The following is a 12,252-nucleotide window of genomic DNA, read 5'->3' as shown; positions in this document are numbered from 1 at the left end:
ACAACCAGCTCATTCTTACCATTCAAAAGAAAAAGGCAACAGAGAAATTTTATAGTGAAAACACTAATGAATAATAGGAATCAACCCTAAGTTGAAAAAAAAGATGCAAAACTGAGAAAAGCAGTTTTTATTAAGATCTTAATTTAAACTCGAGAGTAAATTTTAACTAAATATAAATTAGGTTTTTTTTTAGTGTTCTAATAATATATGAATATTTAAAAATGCAAATAATAAAAATGAGTCATAACCATTAAAATAATATAGTTAGTGTCGTCCACATGTGGGTTGGAAAAGAATTTCCAGACACAAGGCAGAATGTAAAGAAGATAGAATTTATTAGAGGGAAGGGTGGCTGCCAGAAAAGCAGGCCGACTTCCTAGTAGTCTGGGAGAGTAGAGACCGAGCATGTGCTATTGATCAGTTTTTATAGGCAGAAAACAAAAGAATGGTCCTAGGTGAAATTTTCGTTTACTGACTGGTCAAGGCACATATACCTTCCTTCTATAGGGTGGGAGTGGGACAGGGCATATGCCTTTCCTAATTTGGGACAGGCCCTGTTGCCCAGGTGGGCGTCTCCCGGATGGGCTCAGGAATTTCTTAACCATCGCAACATGGTGGGGAGGGCTATTAAGAGTCCAGTAGGAGATGTAATGCTGAAACTTTTTTCAGGCAGGGTCGTCCTTTGTCCTTGAAGCACCACTGTCCTTGGAGCACCACAGTTAGCAGTTCCCCAACCAGAAGTGATGAGATAAAATAAGAAAGAGAAATCATAGGCACATACCAAGTAAAACTGTTTCTTGTATTATAGGAAATTTCAAAGGAAATGTACATAACTTGTAACTCCTGTAATATTAGCCTGAGAAAGTCATGAGGAAGGCTGTGTAAGACATCATGCCTGCTTCACTTATCACCAGCTTGATATCTAGATATCAGGGTGGTCACACCACATCAACACTAACCCAATCTCCTGAGACAATAAAAAGAATATTAGCATAAGCTATTCTCTTAGTATTCTTCCATTTCAAACTTACTACAGCACCAACTGAGAACTTTACACACAAAAGCCCAAAATTTTGGTTCTCATTTTGTGTTTCAATAGGATGCCACCTCACTGTTGCTTTGTTTACTTAGAATATTTTTTAAAATCACTACCAAATATTATTTATAAAGACACATCAGCTACAATAGCAGTCACAGAAGCTCTAACTTGTAAAGGACACAAAGTTTCACTCTACTGGATACAGAGAATATAAAGAAACATTTAAGACGCTAAGTCCTGAAGGACTGCATGAGAATAACATGGCACAGCTGTGGAGGAAGACGTTTTTGGAGTTGTGGGGAAGCTTAGGAGAAACTCCACAGGGGCTCCAGGGTAAAAGATTGTGCAGTAGTTTAAAGAAAGATTAGAACCTGGGCAAATTAAACAATGATTTAGAAATGTGTCCGGAAGAGAAAAAAACCCAGCCTCTCCAGAGAAGAGAATAGAAAGAGAGAATGAGGTAAAAGGCAAAGTAGAGGGAGACAGATTTCACATTCAGTATTTAGACGTTTGTTTTTAACCCACATTTCCAAACCTTAGTTCCAATAGGAACAAGTAAATAATCCAAATTCCTTGGGCCGAGGAGACAATCTGAACAACAACTACAACAAGACCTAAGAGGTAAAAGAGTGGGTTCACTCTGGAAAATGTTATCACCTTCCTAGCTCATAGGTCAATAGCTGGGGAATGTTTCTAGGCATTGAAAGCAACTGCAGGATTTTAAGCATAATGACAATTTAAATGAGGCATTCAAATTCTTAAACATTCATATATGTTATTTCACTTAAATCACTCAAGAAAGAGTGGTATAGGCAAAGCAGTGTTGTGGAAAATTCACCTGGTTAAAACTTATAAAATCTATGAAAAGAAGCAGGAGATACACTAGGAGTCTATCACTTAGACTGTCGAGGAAAAAATCTGGTGCACTTGAGAGAAATAAAGAATTTTAAAGTTACCTTTGGAACCGGAGCACAAGTCAGCCAAATTGAGAGTCGTAGTGGACTTAACCATGACTTTTTGAGGACGACACCTCCTGCTTAGCTTTCCATTGGTCCTGAAGATGAAAATACAAAGAAATTCCAAACCATTAGATTCAGAAGCAGGCACCTCCCGGTTTGAAGAAAAGGAGAAAGCAGATGCTACAAGCCAAACACGGTATATAAACCAACGGTTTGCAAAGCTACTCTATCAGCATCACCTGAGAACTGATAGATATTCAAGTCACCTGGCTCTCCCCCTCATCTACTAAATCACTTACTCCTGCCGTAGAGCCCCTGAGTCTGCGGTTTAACAAGCTCTCCTGGTGATTCTGATGTATGCTCAAGTTTAAGAGCCACTGGTATAGCTAGTGTTATACAAGTAAGGGAAATCATTGAATTCAGTTCAAGATCTGAGAGAGCAGCTTCTTGAGAAAAGAGACTCAGTCAAAACTCCTAATTGGATCATTCCAGAGGGTAATTAAATACTTCAGTTTGCCCATGACCAAACAATGCAATCTTCTTAGAAATGACCCTCCTGAAAAGATATAGGAAGAGAAATTTAATACAAAACTCAATGTCAATAGTATTTTATAACACCAAATCAATTTGATTTTTTATTTCCCTCTCTTTGGAATTACCCATTGCCAACTCCTCCTCCTAAACACACAATCTGCTATATTACAAGAAAGAACTTTTATGCCCAGGGAAAGGAAGGTATTTGATAAAGTTTTGTTCTATCATAACATGTAGCAATACTTTCCTGCAGATTCATATTGAACTGAAGAATATACTCTATAATATTTCATTTAATAATATTTTTTATTAGAACCAAAAAACCCAAAATTAGCAGAATGAAAAATCATAAGATCAGATCAGAAATAAATGAAAAAGAAATGAAGGAAACAATAGCAAAGATCAATAAAACTAAAAGCTGGTTCTTTGAGAAGATAAACCATTAGCCAGACTCATCAAGAAAAAAAGGGAGAAGACTCAAATCAATAGAATTAGAAATGAAAAAAAAGTAAAAACTGACACTGCAGAAATACAAAGGATCATGAGAGATTACTACAAGCAACTATATGCCAAAAAGTGGACAACCTGGAAGAAATGGACAAATTCTTAGAAAGCACAATCTTCCAAGACTGAACCACGAAGAAATAGAAAATATAAACAGACCAATCACAAGCACTGAAGTTTAAAGTGATTAAAAATCTTCCAACAAACAGAAGCCCAGGACCAGATGGCTTCACAGGTGAATTCTATCAAACATTTAGAGAAGAGCTAACACCTATCCTTCTCAAACTCTTCCAAAATATAGCAGAGGGAAGAACACTCCCAAACTCATTCTAGCAGGCCACCATCACCCTGACACTAAAACCAGACAAAGATGTCACAGAAAAAGAAAACTACAGGCCAATATCACTGATGAACACAGGTGTAAAAATCCTCAACAAAATACTAGCAAACAGAATCCCATGGCACATTAAAAGGGTCATATACCATGATCACCTGGGGTTTATCCCAGGTATGCAAGGATTCTTCAATATATGCAAATCAATCAATGTGATACACCATATTAACAAATTGAAGAATAAAAACCAAATGATCATCTCAATAGATGCAGAGAAAGCTTTTGACAAAATTCAACACCCATTTATGATAAAAACCCTCCAGAAAGTAGGCATAGAGGGAACTTACCTCAACATAATAAAGGCCAGACATGACAAACCCACAGCCAACATCATTCTCAATGGTGAAAAACTCTAACCATTTCCTCTAAGATCAGGAACAAGACAAGGTTGTCCACTCTCACCACTATTATACAACATAATTTTGGAAGTTTTAGCCACAGCAATCAGAGAACAAAAAGATATAAAAGGAATCCAAACCGGAAAAGAGGTAGCTGTCACAGTTTGCAGATGACATGACACTATACACAGAATCCTAAAGATGCTACCAGAAAACTACTAGGGCTAATCAATGAATTTGGTAAAGTAGCAGGATACAAAATTAATGCACAGAAATCTCTTGCATTCCTATACACTAATGATGAAAAACCTGAAAAAGAAATTAAGGAAACATTAACATTTACCACTACAACAAAAAAGAATAAAATACCTAGGAATAAACCTACCTAAGGAGACAAAGGACCTGTATGCAGAAAACTATAAGACACTGATGAAAGAAATTAAAGATGGGGGGCTTCCGGGAAGATGGCGGAAGAGTAAGACACGGAGATCACCTTCCTCCCCACAGGTACACCAGAAATACATCTACACATGGAACAACTCCTACAGAACAACTACTGAACGCTGGCAGAAGACCTCAGACCGCCCAAAACGCAAGAAACCCCCCCAATGTACCTGCGTAGGGCAAAAAAGAAAAAACAGAGACAAAAGGATAGGGACGGTACCTGCACCAGTGGGAGGGAGCTTGTGAAGGAGGAAAGCTTTCCACACACTAGGAAGCCCCTTCAGAGGCGGAGACTGCGGGTGGCGGAGGGGGAAAGCTTCGGCCGCCGGAGCCGCGGGGGAGAGCACAGCAACAGGGGCGCGGAGGGCAAAGCGGGGAGATTCCCGCACAGAGGCTCAGGGCCGACCGGCACTCACCAGTCCGAGAGGCTTGTCGGCTCACCCGCCGGGGCAGGCGGGGCTGGGAGCTGAGGCTCCGGCTTCGGTCAGAGCACCGGGAGAGGACTGGGGTTGGCGGCGTGAACACAGCCTGCACGGAGTTAGTGCGCCATGGCTAGCCGGAAGGGAGTCCTGGAAAAAGTCTGGACCTGCCGAAGAGGCAAGAGACTCTTTTTTCCCTCTTTGTTTCCTGGTGCGCGAGGAGAGGGGATTAAGATCCCTGCTTAAAGGAGCTCCAGAGACGGGCGCCAGCCGTGGCTAAAAGCGCGAACCTCAGAGACAGGAGCAAGCCGCGGCTAAAAGCACGGACCCCAGAGACGGGCGGGAGACGCTAAGGCTGCTGCTGCCGCCACCAAGGGGCCTGTGTGCGAGCACAGGTCACTACCTACACCCCTCTTCCGGGGAGCCTGTGCAGCCCGCCACTGCCAGGGTCCCGGGATCCAGGGACAACTTCCCCGGGAGAACGCACGGCGGCCCTCAAGCTGGTGCAACGTCATGCCGTCCTCTGCCGCCGCAAGCCCGCCCCGCAAGCCATGCCCCTCCCTCCCCCGCCCCCACCGGCCTGAGTCCGCCAGAGTGTCCGAATCAGCGGCTCCTTTAACCCTGTCCCGTCTGAGCAAAAAACAGACGCCCTCCGGCGACCTACATGCAGAGGCGGGGCCCAATCCAAAGCTGAGCCCCTGTGAGCTGTGAGAACAAAGAAGAGAAAGGGAAAGCTCTCCTAGCAGCCTCAGAAGCAGCGGATTAAAGCTCCACGATCAACTTGATGTTCCCTGAATCTGTGGAATACATGAATAGACAACGAATCATCCCAGATTGAGGAGGTGGACCTCGAGAGAAAGATCTATGATTTTTTTCCCCTTTACCTCTTTTTGTTAGGGTGTATGTGTACGCTTCTGTGTAAGATTTTGTCTGCAGAGCTTTGCTTCCACCATTTGTCCTAAGGTTCTATCCGTCCCTTTTCTTTCTAAATACTTATTTTTTAATTTAATAACTTTATTCTATTTTATTTTATTTTACTGTAGCTTCTTTCTTTCTCTCTTTTTTCCTTCCTTCCCTCCTTCCTTCCTTCCTCCCTCCCTCCTTTCCTTTTCCTTTTCTTCTTTCTTTCTTTCTTCCTTCCTTCATTCCTTCCTTCCTTCCTTGCTTTCCTTCTTTCTTTCGTTCTTTCTTTCTTTCTTCCTTCCTTCCTACTTCTACTAATTCTTTCTTTCTACTTTTTCTCCCTTTTATTCTGAGCCGTCTGTATGTAAGGCTCTTGGTGCTGCAGCCAGGAGTCAGTGCTGTGCCTCTGAGGTGGGAGAGCCAACTTCAGGACACTGGTCCACAAGAGACCTCCCAGCTCCACATAATATCAAACAGCAAAAATCTCCCAGAGATCTCCATCTCAACACCAGCACCCAGCTTCACTCAACGTCCAGCAAGCTACAGTGCTGGACACCCTATGCCAAACAACTAGCAAGACAGGAACACAACCCCACCCATTAGCAGAGAGGCTGCCTAAAATCATAATAAGTCCACAGACACCCCAAAACACACCACCAGACGTGGACCTGCCCACTAGAGAGACAAGATCCAGCCTCATCCACCAGAACAGAGGCACTAGTCCCCTCCACCAGGAAGCCTACACAACCCACTGAACCAACGTTAGCCACTGGAGACAGACATCAAAACCAACGGGAACTACGAACCTGCAGCCTGCAAAAAGGAGACCCCAAACACAGTAAGATAAGCAAAATGAGAAGACAGAAAAACACACAGCAGATGAAGGAGCAAGATAAAAATGCACGAAACCTAATAAATGAAAAGGAAATAGGCAGTCTCCCTGAAAAAGTATTCAGAATAATGATAGTAAAGATGATCCAAAATCTTGGAAATAGAATGGACAAAATGCAAGAAACGTTTAACAAGGACGTAGAAGAACTAAAGATGAAACAAACAATGATAAACAACACAATAAATGAAATGACAAAGACTCTAGATGGGATCAATAGCAGAATAACTGAGGTAGAAGCACGGATAAGTGACCTGGAAGATAAAATAGTGGAAATAACTACTGCAGAGCAGAATAAAGAGAAAAGAATGAAAAGAACTGAGGACAGTCTCAGAGACCTCTGGGACAACATTAAACACACCAACATTCGAATTATAGGGGTTCCAGAAGAAAAAGAGAAAAAGAAAGGGACTAAGAAAATATTTGAAGAGATTATAGTTGAAAACTTCCCTAATATGGGAAAGGAAATAGTTAATCAAGTCCAGGAAGCACAGAGAGGCCCATACAGGATAAATCCAAGGAGAAATACGCCAAGACACATATTAATCAAACTGTCAAAAATTAAATACAAAGAAAGCATATTAAAAGCAGCAAGGGAAAAACAACAAATAACACACAAGGGAATCCCCATAAGATTAACAGCTGATCTCTCAGCAGAAACTCTGCAAGCCAGAAGGGACTGGCAGGACATACTGAAAGTGATGAAGGAGAAAAACCTGCAACCAAGATTACTCTACCCAGCAAGCATCTCATTCAGATTTGATGGAGAAATTAAAACCTTTACAGACAAGCAAAAGCTGAGAGAGTTCAGCACCACCAAACCAGCTTTACAACAAATGCTAAAGGAACTTCTCTAGCCAAGAAACACAAGAGAAGGAAAAGACCTATAATAACGAACCGAAAACAACTTAGAAAATGGGAATAGGAACATACACATCGATAATTACCTTAAATGTAAATGGACTAAATGCTCCCACCAAAAGACACAGGCTGGCTGAATGGATACAAAAACAAGACCCATATATTTGCTGTCTACAAGAGACCCATTTCAGACCTAGAGGCACATACAGACTGAAACTAAGGGGACGGAAAAAGATATTCCATGCAAATGGAAACCAAAAGAAAGCTGGAATAGCAATTCTCCTATCAGACAAAACAGACTTTAAAATAAAGACTATTAGAAGAGACAAAGAAGGACACTCCATAATGATCAAGGGATCGATCCAAGAAGAAGATATAACAATTGTAAATATTTATGCACCCAACATAGGAGCACCTCAATACATAAGGCAAATACTAACAGCCATAAAAGGGGAAATCAACAGTAACACATTCATAGTAGGGGACTTTAACACTCCACTTTCACCAATGGACAGATCATCCAAAATGAAAATAAATAAGGAGACACAAGCTTTAAAAGACACATTAAACAAGATGGACTTAATTGATATTTATAGGACACTCCATCCAAAAACAACAGAATACACATTTTTCTCAAGTGCTCATGGAACATTCTCCAGGATAGATCATATCTTGGGTCACAAATCAAGCCTCGGTAAATTTCAGAAAATTGAAATTGTATCAAGTATCTTTTCCGACCACAACGCCATGAGACTAGATATCAATTACAGGAAAAGATCTGTAAAAAATACATACATATGGAGGCTAAACAATACACTACTTAATAACGAAGTGATCACTGAAGAAATCAAAGAGGAAATTAAAAAATACCTAGAAACAAATGACAATAGAGACACGATGACCCAAAACCTATGGGATGCAGCAAAAGCAGTTCTAAGAGGGAAGTTATAGCAATACAAGCCCACCTTAAGAAGCAGGAAACATCTCGAATAAACAACCTAACTTGCACCTCAAGCAATTAGAGAAAGAAGAACAAAAAATCCCCAAAATTAGCAGAAGGAAAGAAATCATAAAAATCAGATCAGAAAAAATGAAAAAGAAATGAAGGAAACAATAGCAAAGATCAATAAAACTAAAAGCTGGTTCTTTGAGAAGATAAACATTTAGCCAGACTCATCAAGAAAAAAAGGGAGAAGACTCAAATCAGTAGAATTAGAAATGAAAAAGAAGTAACAACTGACACTGCAGAAATACAGAAGATTGTGAGAGATTACTATAAGGAACTCTATGCCAATAAAATGGACAACCTGGAAGAACTGGACAAATTCTTAGAAATGCACAACCTGTCAAGACTGAATCACAAAGAAACAGAAAATATGAACAGACCAATCACAAGCACTGAAATTGAAACTGTGATTAAAAATCTTCGAACAAACAAAAGCCCAGGACCAGATGGCTTCACAGTCGAATTCTATCACACACTGAGAGAAGAGCTAACACCTATCCTTCTCAAACTCTTCCAAAATAGAGCAGAGGGAAGAACACTCCCAAATTCCTTCTACGAGGCCACCATCACCTTGATACCAAAACCAGACAAGGATGTCACAAAGAAAGAAAACTACAGGCCAATATCACTGATGAACATAGATGCAAAATTCCTCAACAAAATACTAGCAAACAGAATCCAACAGCACATTAAAAGGATCATACACCATGATCACGTGGGGTTTATTACAGGAACGTAAGGATTCTTCAATATACGCAAATCTATCAACATGATACACCATATTAACAAATTGAAGGAGAAAAACCATATGATCATCTCAATAGATGCAGAGAAAGCTTTTGACAAAATTCAACGCCGATTTATAATAAAAACCCTCCAGAAAGTAGGCATAGAGGGAACTTTCCTCAACATAATAAAGGCCATATATGACAAGCCCACAGCCAACATCATCCTCAATGGTGAAAAACTGAAAGCAAGATCAGGAACAATACAAAGTTGCCCACTCTCACCACTCTTATTCAACATAGTTTTGGAAGTTTTAGCCACAGAAATCAGAAGAAAAGGAAATAAAAGGAATCCAAATCGGAAAAGAAGAAGTAAAGCTGTCACTGTTTGCAGATGACATGATACTCTACATAGAGAATCCTAAATATGCTACTAGAAAACTACTAGAGCTAATCAATGAATTTGGTAAAGTAGCAGGACACAAAATTAATGCACAGAAATCTCTGGCATTCCTATACACTAATGATGAAAAATCTGAAAGTGAAATCAAGAAAACACTCCCATTTACCACTGCAACAAAAATAATAAAGTATCTAGGAATAAACCTACCTAAGGAGACAAAAGACCTGTATGCAGAAAATTATAAGACACTGATGAAAGAAATTAAAGATGATACAAATAGATGGAGAGATATACCATGTTCTGGGATTGGAAGAATCAACATTGTGAAAATGACTCTACTACCCAAAGCAATCTATAGATTCAATGCAATCCCTATCAAACTACCACTGGCATTTTTCACAGAACTAGAACAAAAAATTTCACAATTTCTACGGAAACACAAAAGACCCCGAATAGCCAGAGCAATCTTGAGAACGAAAAACGGAGCTGGAGGAATCAGGCTCCCTGACTTCAGACTATACTACAAAGCTACAGTAATCAAGACAGTATGGTACCGGCACAAAAACAGAAATATAGATCAATGGAACAGGATAGAAAGCCCAGAGATAAACCCACTCACATATGGTCACCTTATCTTTGATAAAGGAGGCAGGAATGTACAGTGGAGAAAGGACAGCCTCTTCAATAAGTGGTGCTGAGAAAACTGGACAGGTACATGTAAAAGTATGAGATTAGATCATTCCCTAACACCATACACAAAAATTAGCTCAAAATGGATTAAAGACTTAAATGTAAGGCCAGAAACTATCAAACTCTTAGAGGAAAACATAGGAAGAACACTCTATGACATAAATCACAGCAAGATCCTTTCTGACCCACCTCCTAGAGAAATGGAAATAAAAATAAACAAATGGGACCTAATGAAACTTCAAAGCTTTTACACAGCAAAGGAAACCATAAACAAGATGAAAAGGCAACCCTCAGAATGGGAGAAAACATTTGCAAATGAAGCAACTGACAAAGGATTAATCTCCAAAATTTATAAGCAGCTCATGCAGCTCAATAACAAAAAAGCAAACAACCCAATCCAAAAATGGGCAGAAGACCTAAATAGGTATTTCTCCAAAGAAGATATACAGACTGCCAACAAACACATGAAAGAATGCTCAACATCATTAATCATTAGAGGAATGCAAATCAAAACTACAATGAGATATCATCTCACACCAGTCAGAATGGCCATCATCAAAAAATCTAGAAACAATAAATGCTGGAGAGGGTGTGGAGAAAAGGGAACACTCTTGCACTGCTGGTGGGAATGTGAATTGGTACAGCCACTATGGAGAACAGTGTGAAGATTCCTTAAAAAACTAAAAATAGAACTACCATATGACCCAGCAATCCCACTACTGGGCATATACCCTGAGAAAACCATAATTCACAAAGAGTCATGTACCAAAATGTTCATTGCAGCTCTATTTACAATCGCCCTGAGATGGAAACAACCTAAGTGCCCATCATCGGATGAATGGATAAAGAAGATGTGGCACATATATACAATGGAATATTACTCAGCCATAAAAAGAAACGAAATTGAACTATTTGTAATGAAGTGGATAGACCTAGAGTCTGTCATACAGAGTGAAGTAAGTCAGAAAGAGAAAGACAAATACCATATGCTAACACATATATATGGAATTAAAAAAAAAAAATGTCATGAAGAACCTAGGGGTATGACAGGAATAAAGACACAGACCTACTGGAGAACGGACTTGAGGATATGGGGAGGGGGAAGGGTAAGCTGTGACAAAGTGAGAGACAGGCATGGACATTTATACACTAACAAACGTAAGGTAGATAGCTAGTGGGAAGCAGCCGCATGGCACAGGGAGATCAGTTTGGTGCTTTGTGACCGCCTGAAGGGGTGGGATAGGGAGGGTTGGAGGGAGGGAAACGCAGGAGGGAAGAGATATGGGAACATATGTATATGTATAACTGATTCACTTTGGTATAAAGCAGAAACTAACACACCATTGTAAAGCAATTATACTTCAATAATGATGGAAAATATATATATATATATTTAAAAAAAGAAATTAAAGATAATACAAACAGATGGAGAGATATACCATCTTCTTGGATTGGAAAAATTAACATTGTGAAAATGACTACAGTACCCAAAGCTCTGCAGATTCAATGCAATCCCTATCAAGCTACCAATGGCATTTTTCACAGAACAAGAACAAAAAATTTCACAATTTGTATGGAAACACAAAAGACCCCGAATAGCCAGAGCAATCTTGAGAAAGAAAAACGGAGCTGGAGGAATCAGGCTCCATGGCTTCAGACAATACTACAAAGCTACAGTAAATAAGACAGTACAGTACTGGCACAAAAACAGAAACATAGTTCAATGGAACAGAATAGGAAGCCCAGAGATAAACCCATGTACATATGGTTACCTTACCTTTGATAAAGGAGGCAAGAGTATACAATGGAGAATAGACAAGTGGTGCTGGGAAAACTGGACAGCTACATGGAAAAGAATGAAATTAGAACACTCCCTACCACCACACACAAAAATAAGCTCAAAATGGATTAAAGACCTAAATGTAAGGCCAGACACTATAAAACTCTTAGAGGAAAACATAGGCAGAACACTCTATGACATAAATCACAGCAAGATCCTTTCTGACACACCTCCTAGAGAAATCAAAATAAAAATAAACAAATGGGACCTAATGAAACTTAAAAGCTTTTGCACAGCAAAGGAAAACTTAAACAAGATGAAAAGACAATCCTCAGAATGGGAGAAGATATTTACAAATGAAGCA

At 39.8% G+C, this 12,252-nt stretch overlaps 1 protein-coding gene across 3 annotated transcripts in view; it reads right to left on the bottom strand.

Annotated features, from left to right (window-relative positions):
* TMTC2 (transmembrane O-mannosyltransferase targeting cadherins 2) overlaps window positions 1-12,252 on the bottom strand; it is an 862,038-nt gene that overhangs the window by 205,110 nt on the left and 644,676 nt on the right. For all 3 annotated transcript variants that reach the window (XR_010932514.1, XR_010932515.1, XR_010932516.1), the window contains one exon: window positions 1,996-2,093. The gene's annotated coding sequence lies outside the window, so the exon portion shown is untranslated. The remainder of the gene's footprint in view (window positions 1-1,995; window positions 2,094-12,252) is intronic.

This window comes from Pseudorca crassidens, chromosome 11 (assembly GCF_039906515.1).
Source record: "Pseudorca crassidens isolate mPseCra1 chromosome 11, mPseCra1.hap1, whole genome shotgun sequence".
NCBI lineage: Eukaryota > Metazoa > Chordata > Mammalia > Artiodactyla > Delphinidae > Pseudorca > Pseudorca crassidens.
Note: the sequence above shows the minus strand (reverse complement) of the source record. Positions and strands in the feature narration are given on the sequence as shown.